Source organism: Marmota flaviventris, chromosome 16 (genome assembly GCF_047511675.1).
Source record: "Marmota flaviventris isolate mMarFla1 chromosome 16, mMarFla1.hap1, whole genome shotgun sequence".
Classification (NCBI taxonomy): Eukaryota; Metazoa; Chordata; class Mammalia; order Rodentia; family Sciuridae; genus Marmota; species Marmota flaviventris.
In genome coordinates, this window is record NC_092513.1 from 36,974,204 (window position 1) to 36,998,879 (window position 24,676).

At 39.2% G+C, this 24,676-nt stretch overlaps 1 protein-coding gene across 1 annotated transcript in view; it reads right to left on the reverse strand.

Moving 5' to 3' along the window:
- The window catches only part of Mapre2 (microtubule associated protein RP/EB family member 2), a 149,463-nt gene extending 130,918 nt beyond the window's left edge, over positions 1-18,545 (reverse strand). The window contains exon 1 of the mRNA XM_027935604.2: positions 18,486-18,545. The gene's annotated coding sequence lies outside the window, so the exon portion shown is untranslated. The remainder of the gene's footprint in view (positions 1-18,485) is intronic.
- Positions 18,546-24,676: the final 6,131 nt, after the last annotated feature.

The window sequence follows — 24,676 nt, forward strand, 5'->3', positions numbered from 1 at the left end:
ATGTCAAGGAATGAGATTTTTATCTGTTAGGATGGAGCTTTGGAGGGCCGCAAACCATTGCAATAGCCACTTTTCATCCCCATCTGGAAGTGCATGCTCTAATCCTGCAGGACAAACCAGCATCATTGAGCACCTCCTACAAGTCAGGCACTGTTCTAAGAGGTAAAGATCCAAACATGAATAGTACAGGCCTTCCTACACAGCAAGCTGTAAAACGATTTTCTGTACAACTCCACAAAATAAAGAGGATTATCAATCTCCCCCTTTAGGTGAAAAAACTGAGGCTCAGGGAGATCATTCAGCTAGCGAAGAACAGAACTGGGACCCAGACACTGATCTTCCAATTCCAAATCACATGCTCTTCCTATAAATCCATTCTGAAAAAAATTGGGGAAATACTTCAACATAGAGGTCCAAAGACTTCCTGAATAAGATCCCTAGAGCTCAGGAAATAAAGGAAAGAATAAATGGGATGGCATCCAATTAAAAAGCTTCTGCATAGCAAAGGAAAGAATTAACAGAGTAAAGAGAAAAAAAAAAAAAAAAAACAACAGAACAGGAGAAAATCTTTGTCAGAAGAGAGCTCCAACCAAAGATTAATATCCAGACTATATAAAGAACCCAGAAAACTCAATATGTTAAAAAAAAAAAAAAGATAAATGGGCAAAAGAACTGAACAGACATTTCTCAAAAGAGGAAGTACAAATGACCAATGATTGTGTGAAAAGCATTTTCAGTAACTTTAGCCATCAGGGAAATGCAACTCGAAACAACACCAGGAATCCATCTCACTCCAGTGAAAGTGGAAAGCATATAAAGAATATGATAACAATAAATGCTGGCAAGGGATGTAGTGTAAAAGGAACTCACACTCTGTTGCTGGGAATGTCGATCAGCATAGTAACAATGGAAATCAGTATGGAGATTCCTCCAAAAGCTAAAAAATAAATCTCCCAGATGATCCAGCTATACCATTCTTTGTTATTTATTCAAAAGAAATAAACTCAGCATATTTTTTGAGATATATGCATATAATATACATATTACAGCACAATTCACAATAACCAAGTTATAGAACAGCCTAATTGTCCATCAACAGATAAATGGATTAAAGATGTGATATATGTATACAATGGAGTTTTATTCAGTCATAAATTATGAAATTATGCTATTTACTAGAAGACGGGTGGAACTAGAGATCATAATTTTAAGCTGAATAAATCAGACTCAGGAAAGAAAAATATTGTTAAAAAGGGGACTCAATGAAATTAAGAGAGAGACCAATAGGATGAAGGAAAAGAATTAGAGGAAAGAAGAGAGGATAGTGGGGTACTAGGAAATGAAATTGATCAAATTACATTTTTTATGTATGCAAAAATATATCACAATGATACCCATCATTCTGTATAATATGTACCAAAAAATTTGTGAAAAATCCATTCTGACCCATTCTACTTTTTCCTTCTCTTATGTAGATCAGCCTTCCTTTGCATATTATTAAAACTCAATTTCATATATTTAAAGCAACAGTATACCATGTTTTGATCTTCTTTCTTTATGGCTAAAACTTCTTACAAGTTTTTATATGAGGTTTCTATTTGTCTATTTGTTCACCATTCACTGAGCACATAAGAACAATTGCTATCACTTATGAACAGCTGATATGCATCAAGTGCTGGGATAAGTACATCAAACACTGGCCCATTTACTACCCACCCCCAGCCATTTCTGTCTTATAGATGCATGAACTGAGGCTGCAGGCAGGACTGGGATTCAAACTTGGGTTTGCCAGACTTCGCAGCTGGAACTCTTAGTACCACCATCTTATACACCTGTCAATCCACCATGACAGATGCTGAGGCTGTAAGGGTGAATGGGACACAGTGCAGCCATCAAGAAGCTTCAAGTCTAGTTGGGTGACAGCACATATGTTAATAATTACACCCCGGGTTTGTGGATGCAATGACACAGTGACAGGGAGAGAAGAACAAAAGGGATTTATGACTGCCACTATCCTGGGTGGTATGCAGAGTTTGAAAGTCATTTATGTTTTTCTCACTCCAAAAATTAAAAGAAAATAAGCATTTTACTTCTCAGGTTCCTCTATTGCAGTGCTCTTCAGACTTTATGACTCGCTTGGGAATCTTGTTAAAATGCAGATTGTGATCAGTAGGGCTGGGGTGGGGCCTGAGATTCTGCCTTTTTAAAAACCTCTGATGCTGATGCTGCTGGTCTAGGGACCACACCTTGAGTTGATTTCTACATTGGAGCTCTTTCAAAAATTGCTACTTTGGCAACTTAATATGCACTTAAATGGCCCATTCAGCTGATCTCAAATCAAATAAACTCAGTTACAGCTCAGACCTTGCAAACAGTGATGGCCCACATCAAAATTAAGGAGGTAACGTCCATCTTTGGGTTACCTAAAGTTTTATGGCCTCTCCTCTCTCTTTACATCTAACCCTTCAGTGGTAATGTCCTCAGCCAAATCTCAAGATCCTGAGGAACGGTTCTCTTCTTTCCAAGGTAATATGAACTTAATTAACTACTCTGTGTAAATTCATTAGAGATGTGCTTATAACAAAATTTTGTTTTGTTATAAAAAAAATATATACTTTCTGCTGACCTGAATGGCAGGTTCTGAATCTTGTTACATGAGCACCCTAAGTGAAGCCACTGTGATATTCCTTTTTGTAGACAACTGTGTCAGCTGAAGCCATCACACACATATACAGTGTATTGAGATAGGAGGATGTTCAGATGACTCAAAATGTGAGAAGCAAATAATAAACTAAAAACTTAGAAACGTTGCATTACAGTTTCCATAACAGTACAGCGTACTTGGACCATCACTCTGCTTAAAAGTTCCAGGTTCAAAGTGACTTATAAGATTGCCTGCACTTTCTAACCACATTCCTAAACAATTCACCATTTCCTCTTTGGGTGCATTTCCTATTTCCAGAGAGAAAAGAAGTGACTATGAAGGACAGAAATCTTCAGATATGGTGAGTTATGTCCCAAAATTTTATTTATCAACTCATTTTTGAAATATTATGCATCTTTCCATAGGAAACATGAAGTAGTTAGAGGTTAAGATCCTGATGTAATTTAGTATCCTTATGGGTTACAAGGACCTTTGAAGACCACCCTGTGAATCTAACTATCATTTGTAAACCTGCCTGGTATAAACAGCATTGGACCTACAGTAAAATTCCCTATGTTTGAGATTTTCCCAATGATGTGACTGTGGACATGCTATTTCAATCCTGGGCTCCAGTTTTGATCATTTCCAGTAAAATTTTATTTGTAGAGTAGAGAATCAAAATTCTTTAGCAATTCTAAATTTCTACATAAATGGAAAATACATTATTATTATTATTATAATTATACAGTTGAATTTGAACCCATTGCCTTGGGCAACTGGAACAGAATGTCAAAGGGTCAGGAATAAAATATAATCAACTTCAGGGAAAACCCAGTTAGAATGGGAGGGAATTCTTATTTTCAGAGGTCTTGAAGACATAGCCTTGAGGAAAAAGGCCCTAGTGTGTTCCTGGGGCAGGATTTTCACTGGCCTCTGTGGATGCTTTGCTGCCCCTCCTATAGCATGTGATGCCTTGGTAAACCACAGTTTAGCCACCATTTCGCCATCTAAGGTTGGCAGTCTAGCAATAAACAAAACCAGAACCCCCAAACCAACACTTCATCTTTTGAACTCAAGTGAAACTTCTCATTTTAGCTTTTTGTTGACTGATAGCTCACAAGAGTTCATAAGATCGTTGTAGGGATTGTATGCTTTGAAGATATCACTCCACTTAACAGTGTTTAACTTATTTCTATTGATTATTTTGGACCCTAGAGAAACTGGATTTTCTGCTGTCTTGATATTTTGCTCTTCCCCAACCCACAAGGTGATCCTTTTTTGCTCCTCATGGGGATGATTGACACCTTCCCTTGTCATCCCCAACACATCCCCTGGTCATCCTCATCAAACAAACTTGAGAGCCAAGAGGAAGCTCAATTGGGTTGCCAAACACTACCAAAAACAAATGATGATCTAAAAACTTGAAAACTTTTGTAATTACTAGGTAGATTTTGTAGGAAAATCTCCAAGGTTGTTTTTTTTTTAAAGTGTGGAGTTCCTGATTCTTCTTGTATTTTTTATTTTTCCCACTTCTTTGATTGGTGAATTATAGTTACACATATTGATGCATACATGCACACAATAACAACATAATTTGGCCAACATCACTCCCTAGCATTTCCCCGCTCCATTCCTCCAACCCCTGGGTCTCTTTCCTCTACTGATATCCCTTTGATTTTTATGATATCCACCCCCACCCCCACCTTTGTTTCCCTCTTCCTTTTTAGCTTCTGCATATGAGAGAAAACATACGACCTTAACTTTTTGAGATTGACTTATTTCACTTAACATGATGGTCTCTAGTTCCATCCATTTTCCTGCAAATACTAGAACTTAATTTTTCTTTAGGGCTAAATAAAACTTCATTGTAGGTGTGTATGTACACACACACACACACACACAGACACTGTGGTACATATATACATATACACACCACGTTTTCTTTATCTATTCATCTGCTGATGGACACTTTGGCTGATTCCATAGTTTGGTCATTTGTGAATTGTGCTGCTATAAACATGAGCATGCATGTAGAGTAAGATGACTTAAATTCTTCAGGGTAAATACTGAGAAATGGTATAGATGGTATAGTGGTATATATAGTAGTTTCACGCCTTTTTTATTAAATCTAGAAAATAATAGGAATAAGTGAGATGATCTTCAAGGTTGTCTGCAGCTGTAAACCACATTCATTCTACTTGGTAGAAATTATGAAAGGCATATATCTGAGAATGACGTAGGGACTTCGTGAGATCCTCTGTCAGAACACACTGGGTCAGGTATTCAAGGCAGGTGGAACACAGCTAGCTCTGATCATTCCTGCCATGAGCAGAAAGGTGTCAAAGAGGTGTGTCAGCAGAGCTCAGAGTGCTAGGATACTATGACCCAGGCAGTTGCTTATCACAATCCCCTCCTGGTGTGCCACTGGACATAAGTAGTAGGGAGGAGGACAGTAAGAGAAGCAGTGAGTCCTACTTCTGGCCAATATTGAAAAACAACAACTGTCTTTGTATTAGGTTAAAAGAAAAGCTTTGCTAAGGTTGGTTTATCCCTGTGTCTTACATATATTTTCTGTCTGTCTCTGCAAGCTCTGATGTCCAGTGACTATGAAGCAACAGGAAACCACGGGAAGCAGAACCTCTCACCTCCACATGTATTTTGATGCAGCACCATACAACATAAAGCTGGGCCTGGCTCTGCAATTTCCTTCTCTTCCATTACCTCCAGCATATATGGCCTCATTTCTCAACCCGGACTGACTAATGGAAATAGGAACCATGTTAACCACCATGTAGACAGGAAAGCATGAGCCCAGGAAGGTTTCTGAGTAGATACTATTAAAGAATGTATCTGCTCTGCCAGAAATCACACTGATTCAGATTTTAAGGAGCTGTAATGACAATCTCCATTTGTTAAATGGACATTTAAACTTGTGAGTACCCCTGCCTATTCCAATTTAACCAAATAATTCAATGTTCTAGTGGCTTATCAAAAACTACATATTTGTCTCATGCATACAAAGAAATGTATGGATTCTCCAAAGGAAAAAAATGTATAGTTTCCATTGCATTTTCTATTCTATTTTATTATAAGATGAATGAACAACTACCTTTCAGAGTACTGAGATATTTTGTGGAGAGAGGATAAGTAAAGTTATGATAGCCTCATTCTAGTCATGAGACTGGAGGCCAAAGGTGAACCGAGTTGTATTGAATGGCACTTTTTGCACAGCACAAACTAGAGCCCCCAGGTCTCCTGACAATTCGTTCAAAATTGCCTTATTGTGAATAATAAGACAATAAGAATGTTATGCCTAACTTGCAAAAGGTTTTGAGTGAGACTCATTGTTTAGAAGTAAAATTTGAAATTGGTCTAAGCAGGGTAGTTAGGGACAGCCACTCTTGATCTTAACTCCTGTTTTCTTCGGAAAGTTTTGGTACATATTGCTTCTTTCTCTTTCCCTGTCATTTCTTCAACCCTCATCTGCTGTGTTAAGTTTTAAATCTCTAGAGTCCCTACTCATGATCATTAGTAACAAACATTTGCATATGTTTTCAGATGGAGAAATCAAGGTGCAAAGTCTCTCCACCAAAGGCATATAAAATTATTAACTAGGTAATAATAAACAGGCTAGTAACAAAGCAAGGTTATTAGCCATTCTTTAAGATTTAAAAACAAAAAATTTACACAGCTTTCAGATTGCAAAAGCAACCCCTGCAACAGCACTAAGCCCCACAGAAATATATTGTTAAAAATTCTTTCCACTGGGATAGGCTACAATCCCCACAGGAAAATATGACTCATATGGAGCTCAGCTTGATGTTACAAGGGCATAGAACACAATGACTGCTCTGCCCATCCTGCCTCACTTGCGTCAGATTGCTCAATCGGTACACTCTAAAGGTGTCAAGATGACTCTTACAAACCCCACCTGAGGTTCCAGCTCTGGGCAAATTACCATGCATGGTATCTTTGCAGATAGACACTCAGATAAAACAGTTTAGGGCAGAAGGCAACCTAATACACTCTTCCACAAAAGACATGAACCTCACTCACATTCACAAGTCGGCCGCAGCTGGTGTCCATGGTGATGGGCAAGCGCTGCACTAGACTCCAAAAGGGGGAAGAAGGCCACACATTCTTGAATATAATTACACTCCTTTTAGTCTTGCAGTCTGTGTGGCTGATTGTGAGAGCTGTTGGGGAGCAGTACCAGGAGCCTCTCGTTCCTTTCAAAGAAGGCAAACAATAGCCCTGTCGGACAGACAGACGTTTCTTGTTTCTGGGCACAACTTAATTCCAAAACTTTAATCCGCCTCTTACTACTTCAAAACAGGGGCTAAGGAGCTGAGCCTCCCTTCCTCCCTCATTGTCCTCAAGTTCACAGAATATTCCTTCCACAATAAAAAGATTAATTCCCTATGTCTCAGGTGGTGTGTGTGTGTGTGTGTGTGTGTGTGTGTGTATGGGGGTGGATAGCAGGGATTGAATCCAAGGGGCTTAGCCATCCCTTTATATATATACATATATATGTATATATAATATATATTTAAATTTAGAGACAGGGTGTGTCTGAGTTGCTTAGGGCCTTGCTAAGTTGCTGAGGCTGGCTTTGAACTTGCAATCCTCCTGCCTCAGCCTCCCAAGCCACTGGGATTACAGGCATGCTTTTTTTTTTTTTTTTTTTTTTTTGGTGGTGGTGGTGCTGGGGATTGAACCCAGGGCCTTGGGCATGTGAGGCAAGCCCTCTATCAACTGAGCTATATCCCCAGCCTCAGCTTTAATATTAGTTTAGAAATGTCAATTTTGGCTGCCTAAAATTTTTATTTTTAATGCAGGTTACTGATGATTTTACTTAAAATTTTTTAAATTAACTTTTTTCTTTAATTGGTGTGATTGCCTAGAATTTGAAAACAAACATTTGGGAAAAAAATTGCCAAGTGTGGTTCACATTGAATGCAGGGCTAGATAAAATGTTATAGATAAGAGTCAGGACATGGTGACAAAGTCATGTCCTGAGATTTTACAAATATAAAACATAGTTTACTTTTCTTAAATGAAAAAGGGACTATATTATGATTCAAGACAAAAATAGCTAACATCTGTTAGTTTTTTTCCAGGCATTCTGCCATTTTTCTTTTTCTAGTGTTCTTTACCTTCTCCTGTCAGGTGGCACAGAAATAACCATTATCTCCTCCCCTAAACACTTACTCAAATCTGCCAACTGATCAAACTTCACACCAAGCCTAAAGTGAAATTCCTCCCAGAGGTATTGGTATTTTAACAGGCATAAATATTTCAAGCAGAAGTGATAAAGTTTTAGCAGTGAGTTTTCAGATATTATCTGCAGAGAGGCATATATATTTTCCATAGTAAAAACAGCAATGGAAGGGCACACATCTAAGGAACTGCACTCTAACTCCAGCACCCCATGTTCTAGCACAGGAGCGGACTCTTCATTTACAATTCATCTACAAAACAGGAGGTGGGAAAATGAGGAAACAATTCCCCAAACCGAACTCTTACCCCTCAAGTACTGTTCTTAGGCTAGGGGATGTGGAACTGAGAAGACCACATCCTGCAACCAATGTGTGAAAGACAAAAGAAAACATCCCTGGTATCCTACTATATATGGGTTAGGGTGGGCCTGCCCAGTGGGCTGACCAATGGTTAGGAAGGGCTTTTCAGAGCCAGACTTTCTCAATGTTAACTCTGATAACAGAACCAAGATTCAGATTGAGGATGCCTGGGTAGGAGCCTCAGATCCTGCATTTTTGAGATCTCCAGGTGGAGCTCATGCCATTAGTCTCTGGACCACACTTCCTGAGTAGCAAGAACCTAGGGGAAATAACAGCTGAGATAAGAGCCAGCCTGAGTTTGTATTAACCAAGAAAGTCATCCCAGGCAGAAGAGCTAGCAAAGCCACAGGAAAGACATAGAAACCCTATGCTGAATACAGAAATGTTTAAAATGCTAAGGGAACATTTAAGTGAAATATTGTTGTGGATGTAGACAATAAGAGCTCTACATAAACGTGAAGACATGTTCTGTAATAGTTCCATGAGGGTGGTAAGATTGCAGAGCTTCCCCTCACACCTCTTTTCCACCTTTTTCAGACTTTCACTGATTTTTTGTTTATTAAAACAACAAAAAGGCAACATGGTGGCACATGTCTGTAATCCCAGCAGCTTGGAAGGCTGAGACAGGAGGATTTCGAGTTCAAAGCTAACCTCAGCAAAGGGGAGGCACTAAACAACTCAGTGAGACCCTGTCTCTGAATAAAATACAAAATAGGGCTAGGGATGTGGCTTGATGGTCGAGTGCCCCTGACTTTAATCCCCAGTATCCCCCACTGCAAAAAAAAAAAAAAAAAAAAAAAAGAAATGAATTTCTCTTCTGTGTGCTGGGGTATTTTAAATAAATAAATGACCACCCAGCCAAGTCGAATTTGAGGGCATATGATTGGATAAGATAAAAATACTACTTAATGATTAATTCCAATTATATAATCATGTGGTCATAAAAGCTACCTAAAAATGTGTTTTTAAGGCTATTTTATTTTTTCTTGCTAATAAACTTAGAAAAGAGTGCAGGAGTGTTTGTATAGAATTCTGACAGAAAACAAAACATACTGTGTCTTTTGATAACTGATAAGTAGTTCATTGCTTGGTGCTCTGGAGCATGTCACTGTTCCCCAGTTATAGGAAGAACCTGAAGTTTCTGAGGAGCTACATGCCTGCAAGATATATTTTTTGTTTGCTTGATTTGTGTTGCTCGGGCCCAGGGCTTCACATGTGCTAGGCAAGTGCTCTACCACTGAGCTACACCTCCAGCCCTGCCCTATCATTCTGTCCCAGTGCACAGATGCAACTGTTAAGATGTATATCACCTTTCTTCCATATTAGGCATGTTACATCCATTAATATTTAGTCAACTACCAGCTCTATGTGAAGCAGATCACTAAATGACTTGATGATCATGTCATGAACATATTATATAATTTGATCCTGAAAAGCGCCTCTCAAGACAATGATTCTATTGCCTCTATCTGACCTTTGAGACAGGTAACTCAGTTTGAAGGATGTGGGTGAAGGATGTTAAGTAATGCCTCTCAAATCACTCAGTTGGCTATAGAACCAGCTTGAAAAACTCAGTGTATTTGAAGGCCTTGCTCCAATTCTAGGATTCTTTCTACAATACAATACTATAAAACCCCCAGGCAGGCAGGCATAAAGAAATAAGAGTTTAAACTCAGAAAGAATGATCTATTACTTTAAAAAAAGTATTCAAACTTGGCATGGCAGTACATACACCTATAATCCTAGAGACTTGGGCGACCGAGGCAGGAGAATCACAAGTCAAGATGATCCTTAGCAATTTAGTGAGGTCCTAAGCAACTTAACAAGACCCTGTCTTGAAATAAAAAATAAAAAATGGGGGCTGGGAGTATAGCTCAGTGGTTAAGTGTCCCTGGGTTCAATCCCTAGTAACCCCCTGCAAAATAAATATTTAAAAAGTAAGTTTCACAAATGTAATTTGCAATTTGCCAGAGGCTCAAACTGGACAGTTGTTGTCCGGTTTTAGAGTTATGGAGAGATGCAATATTTATACGCTTTATCATATAAATATTTTGTTATAAAATATAAAGAAGCACAAAGCTGGTGATCTGCAAACCAGGAAGTGTGATCCACCTAATTTATAGGTTATTAATCAGGGACAACCCAGAGTGCTGTTTATGATAGGCTGTCAAGTTAGTTTCATATGAGTCTTTTACAAAGTTATATTTGTCACATTCAAGGCCTTGGGTTTGATCCCCAGCACTGGGGGAAAAATGAATAGAAGGCAAGCTGAGAGTGAAACCAACAGAGAACCTTACTTATACCAACAGGTTGTTCTCAGGGAGGGGCAGGTGGAGCAAAGAAGGAAACTTCTATTTGAGTGCCCTCTATTCCACTTTATGGAGAACTGAAGAAACTTGGAGAAAAAGAAGATAGTGGTTTCTTGGTTGGAATCATGAGAATTATTTTTTCCTTTTGCAGTGCTAGGGATTGAACCCAAGTCCTTGTGCATGCTAGACAAGTGCTCTACCACTGAGCTACATCTTCAGTCCTATTACTTTTCTTAATATTACAGTTGATCAGATTTGAGATGATCTCTGAAAGGAGGAAAGGTGGTTGTGGTGCTTTCTCATCTCTAGCTTATCAGTTGCTAATTCACCAGATTTTAAAACAGAATAAACTAGTCCTTATTTCATTTTCATCTATGCCATCCAAATTAATAGTTTCAGATTCTTTAGTAAAATTAAAAGGGATGGATGGCTTCATTTTCTTGCTAATTCTCTTTTCTTCTACCTCCTTCAAATACTAATAGTCATTCTTGCCATGGTATTTATAAGACTGTGGAAAGCAATTGACAATTATGAAGTTCCCACTTTAATAAAAATAGTCAATGGAATTATTTCCTCATTTTAGAAACTAATTTGGAGAAAACTACATGTATGGCATAAGTCTATTAAACAAAACGTTTTTGGTAAAAATGGGAGATCTAGATTACTTCATGTAGACTGGTTCCTTACCCATCAGCACAGGAGTTTCTCTCCTCCCTCAGTTACTCATCAAGGAAAGCTAGTGGGTTGTTACCTCAGGAGTTAGTCATTTACATGTCATTACTATCAATAGTCCTAAAATGGGATTATATACATTTATGGTTGTTTTTAGAAATGATTAAGCCAACATCAGGTACCTCAAAACACACATTAACAACATGTGTTTAATTTAGTGAAAAATAACTTTTTTTCACTTTTTCAGTCTCTAAATTGCAGGTGAGCTGAGTCTGGAAGGGATTACAGGGACACCAGATGATCCTTGAAATTGCTCTATTAGGTTAAGTGAAACTTATTTGCAAACTCCCAGTCATGACATTAACAAGTCATCAAAAGGAAGTTCTCTTAACTGAAGGAATTTTTATGACAGGTGATACTTAGAATAAAAAATTAAGAAAAGCTCCTATCAATAGTCACTCTTTGAGGCTGGGGATGTAGCTCAATGGTAGAGTACTTGCCTAGCACATATGAGACACTGGGTTTGATCCTCAGCCCTGCATAAAAATAAATACATAAAATAAAGGCAGTGTCCATCTACAACTTAAAATAAATAAAAATAGTTATTCCTTAAAATATTTTTCTGGAATGTTAATTAATAGTAATTGTTTCAGTCTTGAGATTATCATTTGAATTTCTACTTTTGAATTTGGGAATTTTAAACTAAATTGTCCATGACATACTGTTAACCTGTAGTATGTTAGTGACTATATGTAGATCTTCTTATATATGTTTAATGTATACTTTAGAAAAGTAGTACTATGCAGCCATATCAATGTTTATAGCAGCACAATTCACAATAGCTAATTTGTGGAACCAACCCAGATGCCCTTCAGTAGATGAATGGATACAGAAACTTTGGTATATATACACACAATGGAACATTACTCAGCATTAAAAGAGAATAAAATCATGGCATTTGCAGGTAAATGGATGGAGTTGGAGAATATAATGCTAAGTGAACTAAGCCAATCCCCCAAAACCAAAGGCTGAATGTTTTCTTTGATATGAGGATGCCGACTCATAACAGTGATAGGGGGGAGCATGGGAGGAATCGAGAAACTTTGGGTAGGGTAAAGGGGAGGGAGTGAAGGGAGAGGGCAAGGGGGTTGGAATGACAATGGAATGAGTTAGACATCATTATCCTAAGTACATGTATGAAGATATGAATGGAGTGAAAATACTTTGTATACAACCAGTGATTTGAAAAGTTGTGCTCTATATGTGTAATATGAAATGAATTGCATTCTGCCATTGTGTACAACAAATTAGAATAAATAAATAATTTAATAAAGAAAAAAAAAAAAGAAAAGTAGTGCTATGGGCTGAGGTTGTGGCTCAGCAGTAGAGCACTTGCTTAGCACGTGTGAGGCCCTGGGTTTGATCCTTAGCATCACATATAAATAAATAAAATAAAGGTATTGTGTCCAACTACAACTAAAATAAATAAATAAATAAATAAATAAATAAATATATTTTTAAAAATAGCACTATTTCTAAAAATAAGCAAGTTTTTTTTGTGATTTTAGTGTATAAAGTGACAATGAAAAATTTCTAAATTTGAAGATATCTCCCAGTTATTGCCTTAACACACCACAATAAGTAAGTGTACAAATGCCCTCATGGGTTGCAGAAATAGGAAGTGTCTTTTGCTAAATGTTCACTTAAGGATGTATTTTCACATTTTCTAGAACTCTGGAAACCATGACTAGGTAGTATTGCATTCTGCCATCGTGAACTTGTTCTTGTTCAGAAGTTTTATAGTTGACCAAATCACTAAACTCCATATTCTACTTTGAAATGTTCTGGTTTTGCTAAGTAAATATACAAGAAGAAGATGAAGATAAGTGCTTAGTTGATTTCTTTGGTAAGAAATTTATCTTCACTAAAGGGGAAAAAATGGTGAGCAAATGCTTATATTAAATCAGAACATGTTGAGTCACAGTAACTTAGAAGCCTGCAAAGTTTTTCATAAATAGTCAGCAAATATTTTAGGCTTTGTGGATCAACAATCTTTGGTGCAACTATTCCATTCTGCTGCAGTTGCACAAAAACAGTCATAGATAAGGTGTAAAGAAATAAATATGGTTGTGGCCCAATAAACATTTATTGTGGACTCAGAAATTTGAATTTCATATAATTTTCAAGTGTCCCCAAATATTTTTCTTTGGATTTTCTTTTTAATGACTAAAACAATATAAAACCCTGCCTTACCTAGAGAGCCACATGAAAATAGATGGTGGGCCATAGTTTGGTGACCCCTGAAACAGATGAAACCCTGGGTTTCAGTTCAATACAAGGTCAATGTTTGTGTATGAAATTCATCAGCAGTAATTTTGGGGAAAGAAATTTTCCAGTAATTCCATCTTATGAAGCTCTTATATAACAAACCATAATTTTGAATACTCCTCAAACATTTTGTGGACTTAAGATTTGAAATCCTATAGATTTTTTTTTTAAATTTCAGATTAAGAAGAATACATTTATTTTTTGCAGAGCTGGGGGTTGAACCCAGGGCCTCAAGCATGCCAGATGAGTACTCCTCCACTGAGCTCAGATACAACCCTTTCAATGTTTCAGATGTTTGCAGGTAAATTGTGGAGAAGAATTGGATTGTTCTTTGCGGTTCCAAAAGGTTCCAACAGTAAAGTTCTGCAGAGATGTCCCATGACTGGAATGTGTTTACAGGGAAACATTCAAGCATAAATTGGAATACTCCTTAGAGAAGATATTGCACAAGGCATTTAAATTTCACTGGATGGTGGGACTAACCTTTAGGGGGTCCCTAAAACAAAAGAGTTTATGCTTCTATAACTTGGGGAAAGATTTAAGAACATATTACCTTGGTTATCTAGATAAGGAGCTAAAGATGTTTCAGACTGGGGCTGTCCTAATCCAGAGGTTATTTATGAGTAAAGTCAGTAATCACATGACATATGCGAATAGTTTTTCTTATTTTAAGGAAAGAGGAGATAATTAGAACTGATCTTGTCTAGCCAAAACCTCTAAGTGACACAACATAAACCCATATAATGTAACAAACATGGGAGAAGAAGTCAATAATCTAGTGTTCTAACCATAGTATTACCACTTTGGATGGTCACTTCACTTTCTCGATTTCCTATGTTATCTTGGAATATCATTTACCCAGTTGTTTAGACCAAAGGGCTCTATTAATTGAAGGTAATGAGACTGGGTGGTTCTCATCTGTTCTCAAAAACTTCAGAGCTTCTAAAATTGAGATAACACCCTTGCTTTCTGCCCCACCCCTTTGGGCTATTTGTAAATATCACAGAATTAGGCACATATCATCCTCTGATGGAGAGCTTCTGACTGATACGCGTTTATCTTACCAGTCCTGCTTTTCTAGACTGCACCTAACCTTTCAAATCTTAGACCTCTCCAAAAGGGGTAACAACTTTAGATGTGTACCCCCAGTCTGTTTTCTAAGCTGTACAGAAGTGAGAATGGATACATTTACATTGTTATTTTTTTCTCCTCTGGGAATTCTTATTAACATTTATTATTATTATTATTATTATTATTTTGTCAAGAAACAGCCAACTTCTAACTTCCAACTTGCCACTTTTTAATATGCTGGTTATTGAAATGTACTTTCTTTTTTTAATTGTTATTGATGTTGTCTGGGGATTGAATCCAAGGCCTTGCACATGCTAGGCAAGTGCTCTACCATTGATCTATCTCCCTAGTCCCTACTTGTCCTGTTTTAATAAGAGCAGAAGGCAGATGCCAATAAAAGCAGTTTAACTATTAACCTATTCTGCAATAACACTCCTAAACTACTAAATTCCTCAAGGCACCCATAGTTGGGATATGTACTTTTTCCATAATGAGAAAGAAGTTCTGTGAAGTGAATCCTTGATCATGAGGGCATGATTAAATGTTATAACAAATATCAGTTATACTCAAAATGCTAAGTTTGTGTAAAATAGAAGTCTAAATTAACTATCATTTTATAACACTTAAGAATTATAACAGGATTTTGCTTTCTTCATATCCAGAATGGATGTCTGAAAATTATAAAACTGAATGTACTTAGAAGGCTTTGTTTTCCAATGTTTCTCCTCTCTTTTGAATAATCTTCAGTACACACAAGCAACATATATATCACAAGGGGTCTTGTGCATGGTTCTATGGGGACACAGACATAAAGGCCCCTAGTAGATAATAGAATTCCAAATAGGTGCTATAAGATAGGTTCAAATGAAGTTCAATAGCAGACAATATTGAGAGCTTGCTATGTGTCAGGCACTGTTGTTCTCTTTTAAAACTGCTAAAGATACAGAAGAAAGCATTTAGGCAATGATAGAGTGATGGTAATGAAGAGCGGAAGAGATAAAGAAGCTGAAAGTAATAAAAATAGGAAAAATAATAAGTTTATTCAACTGAATCTTTAAACAAGTTTTGTTTGTTTGTTTTTAATCAAGAAACCTTTGGTCAATAGCAAACTAATTTCATATGCAATGTTTTATAACCATTTTCTAGTTGAATAGCTCCATTAAATCATCTATGAACATACAAAGAATATTTGATTTTTTTTGTATTAAAATGTGTTACAAATTCTCCCTTTCTACTTCACATAACTGAAATAACCCAAACCAGTTTACATTTTCTTCATTTTTTAATGTGCCTTCCTCAAAGGAAATTACAAGATGTCTAGTTGGCTTGGCTTGAATCTTCCTCTTAAAAGCAGAGAGCATTAGATGAAGCAGGGAGGATTGGGTGTTGAAAAAGGGAGCAGTTTTTACAAGCAGATTCTGATCAGACACTAAAATTTGCTTTCAATGGAGTGCAGCATGTGTGCGTGTCAATAAGCAACTTGCTGTAATTGCTTCCTATTCACCGGGCTGGCTTTGGATTGCAGCCTGCTGACTCACCAGGCTGCTCTGGGTTTCTTTCTGCTGGGTTTCCCTGCTGCCTGCTACACATGAGTCATCACAGGAATGAAAGTTTCTAACTGGTTCCCTAACAACAGCACAGAAACCATGCATTGACAGTGAACTTGGATCTTTCCAACAACAACCAGACTCTAGGTGGGTAAGGGAAAAATGATGTGGTAGGTGTCACCACCAGTCAGGCTGCCTGATGACAGTCTCCTGTCCCAGGGTGTTACTCATCAGCACCCTAGTTTCATTGCTTCTCTCTCACCCACTCAAGTAGTTAAACTGGCATCTTGCAATGCTTGCTGCTGCTGGCCACTGAACTCTGCCTTTGCAACAATGGTTCCCAAAGTGTGCTACATGGAACTGGGTTACAATGGAATCACCTGGAGTTTTAAAATGTTTTGGCCTTCTCTCTCTCTCTCTTCCTCCCCCCCCCTCCAATGCTTAATTCTCACCCCCAGTCTGATCTAAATGGTTTGAGAGCTGATATAGACGCCAGGATTTTTCAAAATTCCCCAAGTGATTCTAATATACAGCAAAGTTTGGGAACCAGTGGTTTGGAGAACCATTGCCTTTCTCATAAATTGAAACATGTCAATTTAGTCTAAGAACCCTTGCATGGGCTCATGACTCCTTCCTGTCTTAAAGCTCTACTGACAATAGCCCCTAACTGATGTCTTAGTTTGGAAGACAAGAAAGGCAGCAACCCAAGGGAGCATTTCCACGAGGGACGCTCTCAAGAGCAAGGGCTCCTCCTTTTGCTTGCTAAACCCCCCCATTGGCTTGCTAAAACCTACGTCAAATTTAGAGTCCAAGAAAGCATACCAAATGTTACTATTCTTCGGTTACCTTTTGATCTCTGTTTTGTTTCATCCCACAGTGTCCTGCTCCGCAAAACTGTAAACCACGGGTCCTCTGTCTAGAAGCAGTTGCTACTCCGACCTCAATCCAGACAAGACTGCATGCTTCACCTGGTCTGGGACCGAACCTCCGCCTAGCAGCACAGCTCCAGGGCAGATACTATGCTAATCAAGAAAGTTCTTCCGACTCCTCACGCGAAGGCGGGCCCGGGTTTGAACACTTAACCCTTACTTTTGCATTGAATGCATTATAGTGCTTTCAGTGACCTCTTTTTCCTAGTGGGTCTGGACCACTTTCTTTTCTTTTTTGGAAAAGGATCGGAGATGAGCAAGTGATGGAGAAGACCCGCAGGGAAGGGACGACCGCAGTGGTGGCTGGTGCGGAGGTGATGGGACAGCTAATGTTCGGAATATTAATTACTCCACCGCGCTACTGGCCCGGCGAGGACTAGCAGAAGGGGACTGGAGGTTAAGACAAAGGCTCCTCCTGATCAAATGGCTGCAGCGCCCCTTCCTGCGAGGTTTCAGCTCTGCCCACCCCGCGCCCACGTCCCCCGGCCCTGGACTGGCAAAGTAACTCATGGGGTGACTAGATACCACTAGCTCTTTTGGTGTCTCAAAAGTCTGCATTATCAAACGCTTCAGGTTTTGAGGGGGAGGGTCTTTATGCGTCCACCCCTCCTTCTGGCCCTTTGTGGGACTTCTGGCTTTGGCGCAGCCCCTGTAAATGTAGACCGAAGAATTTCTTACCAAAGCAGAGTGGGTTTCACCCCTAACTCGGGGTGTTCCCTGCAAAAGAACCACTTAGCCGCAAAATAATAATCCGCTCCCTTTTCCACCCACCAGGGCTCTTTGAGTCTCCGGTGCCAGGAGCGAGAACTCCTATCGGAGAAGTGATGGGACTTTTGTCGTCCGGAGGGAAAACACTGGGGGCGACAGCAGAATCGGGGGCTAGGGGTTGCTCCCCAGCCGACCAGCACCAGTGTGCTGCACTTCCTGGTGTGTCCCAAAGTGCGCAGATTCTGCCAGCGTCCCCTGCAGCTCTCAGCCCCGGCGCCTCAACTGTCCAGCTGTTCACTGCGTGCTCGCACCTGCAGGATCCCCTCCTTCACCGACGCCAGCTCCCCCAATCCTGGACTGCCCCAGCCCTCACCCCTCAGCTAGTCCACTTTCCTTCTGCCAGCGTGGCAGCCCCGATTCCCTCCCCTTTCTTGGGGTGCGGGGCGCTGGGGCCCCAAAAGAGAGACCGCCGGCGGGAGCGCCGCGGGGTGCACCCGGGAAGGGAAGACACTGACGCCTGCACAACTTCTTTCTGGTCTCGGGGACCCCCAGTTCCGCTCGCTGTGCAACCCGCAGGCTGCTGACCCAGGCGGCGGTAGGAGGTGCTGCGGCTAGAGCCCAGCTTGGGAGGGACTGAGCCAGGGCAAAGGGTGTTTGGGTGCGCCAGGGCGGTACCGCTTTAAATGCACTTGACTCACCTGCTCCGGCGCGGTCGCCTCCTTCTCCTGCTGACAGCTGGGGGCTTTGTTTTCTCCACCCACTCGGCCGGGCGCGCTCCGCCCCAATCGCCGCACGTGACTAGCCGTCTGCCACCACCGCGGCCCGGCTAGTCCACTTGAGAGTCCAGCCAGCGCCCCCTGCCCCCCTCCCTGGGGCGTGGGTGCAGGTGGAGACCCCAGCTGGGGAAGGACCCGCAGGTCCAAGATGACTCGCTGGAAAGTGCTGGTTCAGGCCCTAGGAAGCCAGATTGAACTGGTGACAGGGAAGAAAGTGTCAGTGGTGAAAAGAACTGGGCTGATCTTAAGCCAGGAGGCCGGCGTGGCTTGCCGAGAGGGCTTGCGAAGGCTGTGCCATACCGGGGTCCACACACCAAACGGAGTGCAGCTGCTCTTTATACCAACTGTTTGCGCTTGTATCTGGGGCAGAACTGATAATGAGGGGCAAACTGCTATATCGTGAACATCATTAATTAAACTAAGCAATTCTAAGCTAAATAACACGATTGAAGATTTAATAATAGTATATTTTTATTGAATTTTCAAATCTGCTTGTTGATGCTGTTGATATTTGGATTCTATTCAGAAAATAAAATCCGGGCTGGATAAGCTAACTCCGGAAGATTACTGATGTGGGCACTTGTCCATTTGGAACAGCACCTATTTTTAATGAAATGAATTGAGAAAATGTTCTGGCTTCAAACTCCAGCTCAGTATCTGCGGCTTTTGGAAGTGATCCCGACCCTTGCTGCTCTTAATACTCTCCAGTGTTTGAAACAACAAGACATTGTTTTCTGAATCTTTCCTTTAGCCCTTGGAGAGCATGTATGTACCTTTTCCCCAAAATTACTACTCAGGGGGAAAGATGTATCTCCCCTAGTATTTATTAAACTGTAGTCTTCATAGTGGAGTGATTTAGCACGGTGCTTCCCAAACTTTACACAGGGATCCCCTGGGGATCTTGTTAAAACCAAATTCTGATTGAGTGCCTCTGGGGTTAGGCCTGAGATTCTGTATTTCCAGCAAACACCTGAGTAATGTCAGTGCTGCTAGTTCCAGGATTGGAACTTTCAGTAGCAAAGCTGGGAGCAGACTTTGGCATTGGTCCCCTATTTTGAGTCATGACTACACCACTTGCTAGCTGTGTGACCTTTGGCAAGTTTCTTAACCTTGAAGCTTCCCAAGCTGTAAAATCAGGATGATACTAACGCCCACTTCATAGGATTGTCTTTAAGATTAAATGAAAACACCCATATACAGTGCCTAGTGAAGTGGCCGGTACACTTACCAGGTTCAGAAGATATTGGCTAATGAATTCTCAAGGTTGTCCTTGAAGGGACAAAGCTGGCACAAAGCCCAAGTGCCTGTTAGGGGAGCAGGGTGTGAAGTGGGTACAGGCCTGAGATAGCTAGCACAAGAGCAACACTGAATCCCTACAGCATGCCAGGCACAGAGGACAAATTTGTTGAATAAATGCATGACAGTAATACAGAGAAAATCATATGTGTCCAAAAAGTTCTTCAGTTTCTACTTGAAATCTTGATAGATTGGTTCTGAGGCATTGAATTAAAAATCATTTTGCTTTTTATTACAGATAATGTCCAGCTGCCTGCCGGATGGGCAATCCATTTTAATATCAGAGAGTAAATGGATTGTTAAGGAATAGGACATTTTTTATCCTCATTAAAAACCTTGAAATTTAAATTTAAATGAATTTATTAATGAAGATATGATATTATTAGCTCTCAAAATGAATGGGTGTTGTCATTAGAGTTTCCATCTCTTCCTTTCTTGCTTTTCCTCCTTTCTTTATCCCCCAAATACAGGTGTTTTCTGAAGTTCATTTCTTGTATTTTTTCCTCTGTGCTTTTTTTGCCTCAGAAATCTTATTAATGTTTTATGTTCAACTTTAAAGTAAGTGCAGATTATTTCTGAATCCATACCAGTTTCTTAACCTGCTTTCAAGTCCCATTTTTTTTTTTGCATTTCCAATTACTTTCTATGCATTTCCACTGAATTTCCCATTAGCCTTTACTGTATCTTATTTAAACTCCCTCCTCCCATAAAACTGATATTTCCTTGGTGATAAACCAAGATGACTGTGGGTAGGACTTCAAGCTAATCCCAGGACCTGGCAAGAGTGTGGATACACAGTATGATTTATCCCAGCTGCCTTCCTGCTATTCTCAAGTATTTCTTTAATACTTCGCTCCTTGGTGACTGGAGTCAACCATGTATCAACATGATTTACTGGTATAACAGTCACCCTCTGCAGCTGTGGGCTGCTGCATAATGGTGATCAGTATGAATTGAGTAAGAGATTATATTGGTCAGGATAGGCTAAATTATGCCACAGTAACAAATGCCATCAAAATATCAGAGACTTAATACAACCAAGTTAATTTTCTGCTCATGTAAAATCTCCAAGGAACTCCTCATTCTCGCCTGCTTCATTCCTGTGACATCTCCTTGAATACTGTTATGGTTTATATCTGGAATGTTCTCCCAAAGGTCCATATGTTGAAGTCTGGGTTCCCAGGGCAGCACAGTCCAGGGGTGAAACTTTTGGGAAGAGATTGGATCATGAGGATTCTTACCTCATCGGTGGATTAATCCATTTGATGGATTAATTTGAATGGACCACTGGGAGGAGATAAAAACTATAGGCAGGTGGGGCATGGCTGAAGGGAGTTGGTCACTGGGGGTATGCTCTTGGGGACTATATCTTGTTTCTGGTTCCTTATTTACGCTCTGATTCCTGGCCACCATGGGCTGAGCAACCTTCCTCACTCTTTTCCCTCCTGCCATGGTGTTATGTTCATCTCAGGCCCAAAGCAGTGTTGCCTGTCAACCATGGTCTAAAACTTCTGAGACCATGCATCAAAATAAAATTTTCCTCCTTTAATTTATTTATGTCAGGTATTTGGGGCACAGCAATGAAAAGCTGACTAACAGAAGCACTATTGCAGGGGAAGAGAGTATGGAGAAATGCTCACCAAACATAAGTGCTTCCACCCACAAGGGACACAGTTCACTTTTCACATTTCAATGGTCAAAGGAAGTCACCGGATCATTGTCTAACGAGTATGTACTTAGAAGGAATGGGAAAGTAGAAATCTTGGTGAGTGTGAATAATGTCTTCCAGAGGGATCCATTTTATGTAGGAGGGATAGGGATAAAATTAAACTGAAAACTGTCTAGCTATATTAAAAGACAAGCATAGACTACCAGTTCAAGGAATGCACCATTACATGTGGTGGTATTATTTTTTGGGAAACATTAATGTTGTTATTATGCAATATTATTAAGAAAATACTTAAAAGCAAAAAAATTTCAATTTGTCAGGGTCATTTTATGACTTATCCAAGCTCAGTTTACTCCTGATCCTTTGAGCTCTTCTATGATATAGCTGCTGGGAAAGGTCTTCCATTTTATTATTCTCTGGGGAACACACCAAGCGTTAAACAAGAAAGGGAATAGCAACATAAGAAAATGTTCTCCATTTTGCTGCGCATGGTGGCACATGCCTGTAATCTTGGTGGCTGGGGAGGCTGAGGCAGGAGGATTGTGAGTTCAAAGCCACCCTCAGCAATTTAGCCCCAAAACAACTTTACGAGACCCCGTCTCTAACTAAAATATAACAAAAGGGCTGGGTACATGGCTCAGTGGTTAAATGCTTCTGAGTTCAATCCCTGGTACCCCTCCAAAAAAAGAAAAGAAAATGTTCTAATTTTAAAGACATTGGTGGTCATTCTCTATTTGAGGAGTGAATGTGTGTATACAAAGAACAAAATCTTTGAGAAGACATCAAAAGCTTTGAGGGTGGTATGGCCATAGACAGAATGAAATCATTCAGCAGAAGCAAATTGTTTCATGCTTTCTCATCATTATCTGAATTATACCCTTGACAGAAATTTCTTTTCATATTCATGAGAACATTGAAATATTTCTTTGTGAGTAAAAATCAGTCCACAAACAAGGGGAGCTATTACTGATAACAATGTGAAAAAAAAATAAAATCTTCAATTAACTGGGAGCTTTTTCCAAAGGGCTGAGGTCATGTCAACTCTACTTGCTATGTACATCTCCTAACATTTGACGTACTTAAAAGAGATAAAGTATTGATAAATGCTATAAATCTAGAATGCCATTGTGATGGTTTAGATATGAGGTATTCCCCACAAGCTCATGTGTGAGACAATGCAAGAACATTCATAGGTGAAATGATTAGGATATGAGAGGTCTAACCTCATCTATAGTTTAATCCACTAATAGGGATTAACTGGGTGGTAACTGTAGGCAGATAGGGTGTGGCTGGAGGAAGTAGGTCACTGGGAGTGTGTCTTTTGGTTTGATATTTTGCCATGCCATGATATCATGCCATGCCATTTCCCCCCATTTACTATTATATTATGATATAGTAAGACAACTATCTGTATCTATATCTATATATCTATACAGTATCTGCCCCTTGTTTCTTAGAGCTGCTAAAACCCATGTAAACTCCTAAGTGATAGGGTTGCTTGATGCATCTTTTGTTCTTAATATTTCCTGTCAAAGGAAGCTCTCTCTCTCTGCTTCCTAATTGCCATGTCCTAGACTGCTTTCCTTTGTCATATCCTTCCACCATGATGTTGGGCCCAGAGCTATGGAGTTGGCCGACCTTGGACTTGACCTCTGGAACTGCAAGCCCAAATAAACTTTTTCTTTTCTGTATTGTTCTTGTTGGGTATTTTGGTTCCAGCAATGCATAAGATGACTAAAATACCTATGCATATATATTATTTAGATATAATATGTTACTGGTCACTGAATAGCATTTTTGATCTTAAAAAATTTATATTGCCTCAGCCTACAGATGTCAGTGACATCTACTCCACTTTTAAAACATTTAACTCTTTATAAAACTATTCCCAAATATTTTTATGTAATATGACTACTTCTTTAAAGCTAGGAGTCTGAGAATTTGCATTATACATTTCCACAAATAACTAATGCAAGGGACTAAAAAGGAACGGCAGGGTTTCATCAGTTAATGCTGTAAACTATTTGCTCAAATCCTTTTCATTTATCTAATTTTTACCTCTGGGTTCTTGCTGAGTTGCAATACTGCTTTAAATATAAATTATAACCTCAAGAGATATGCTACAGTGAACCACTTATAAATGTATTGGAAATAGTATGTTAGACTGAGACAGAAGTGTTCATTACCAAGATATGATAGTGTTTATTAAGATGGATGGTAAAGGTGGCATCAGATGATGGTTCACAGGGATCATTGCCTTGCATTGATTCTAGCATCTATTAATGGAGTGTCAGAATAAAAATAGTCCCACTTTCAAAGCATGTATGGGTTCTAAGGACCAAATATCTGTGAATTAGCAAAAAAGTATTATCATTTTATAAATGAAATTCAGAAGAGAGCTTAAATAACTCACCCAAGTCCCAATTTCTAGCTAAAACTGCTGCCTCCGTAAGGTAACATAGGATAAAACATAAAATTAAGCTTAATACATTATGTATCTTGGGATATACATTATAGGGTTTACTGTACATCAAAAGAAGCAAAATATTACCTTGATTCATGTAAAGCTACTATGTGAACAGAAGTATTTATGAGTTTATAACACTCTGAAAATAAACTCATATTCAAGACATAAGTTAGATATATATATTTTTATATGCTCCTCAGAACAGGTGAATAGAATCAATTTATTCCGTAGTGTTTATATCAGTACATTCTGAAGGCATAATTAAATAATTTGTTGAAAGGCCCCAGGCTTTACTAATAAGTAACATATGGATTGACATTGGCGTCCTTACTTAACCTCTATGTCAGACAGACGGGGGTACTTACCAGGTCCAAGGAATTCTGAGGGAAGGGTCAGGATCCCCAACATGGAAGGGATGTCTTTAACTATTTTATTCTCTCTTAAAGCCAACTAAAATTTATTAGCAGTTTGCATATATTTGCCTAAGTGGATTTATGTATTACATTATCTAGTTGGATTAACTTAAGCTTCACAAAAAGGACAAATTATTTCTAAAATTGAAGATAGCACAAATAATATAATTATTAATAAATTTTCACAAAATCCCTTGTAAAACTGATAGATGGTTGTGAAAAATGAGTAGTCATAGTTTCATAATCTCATCCAATGATATACTTCCTG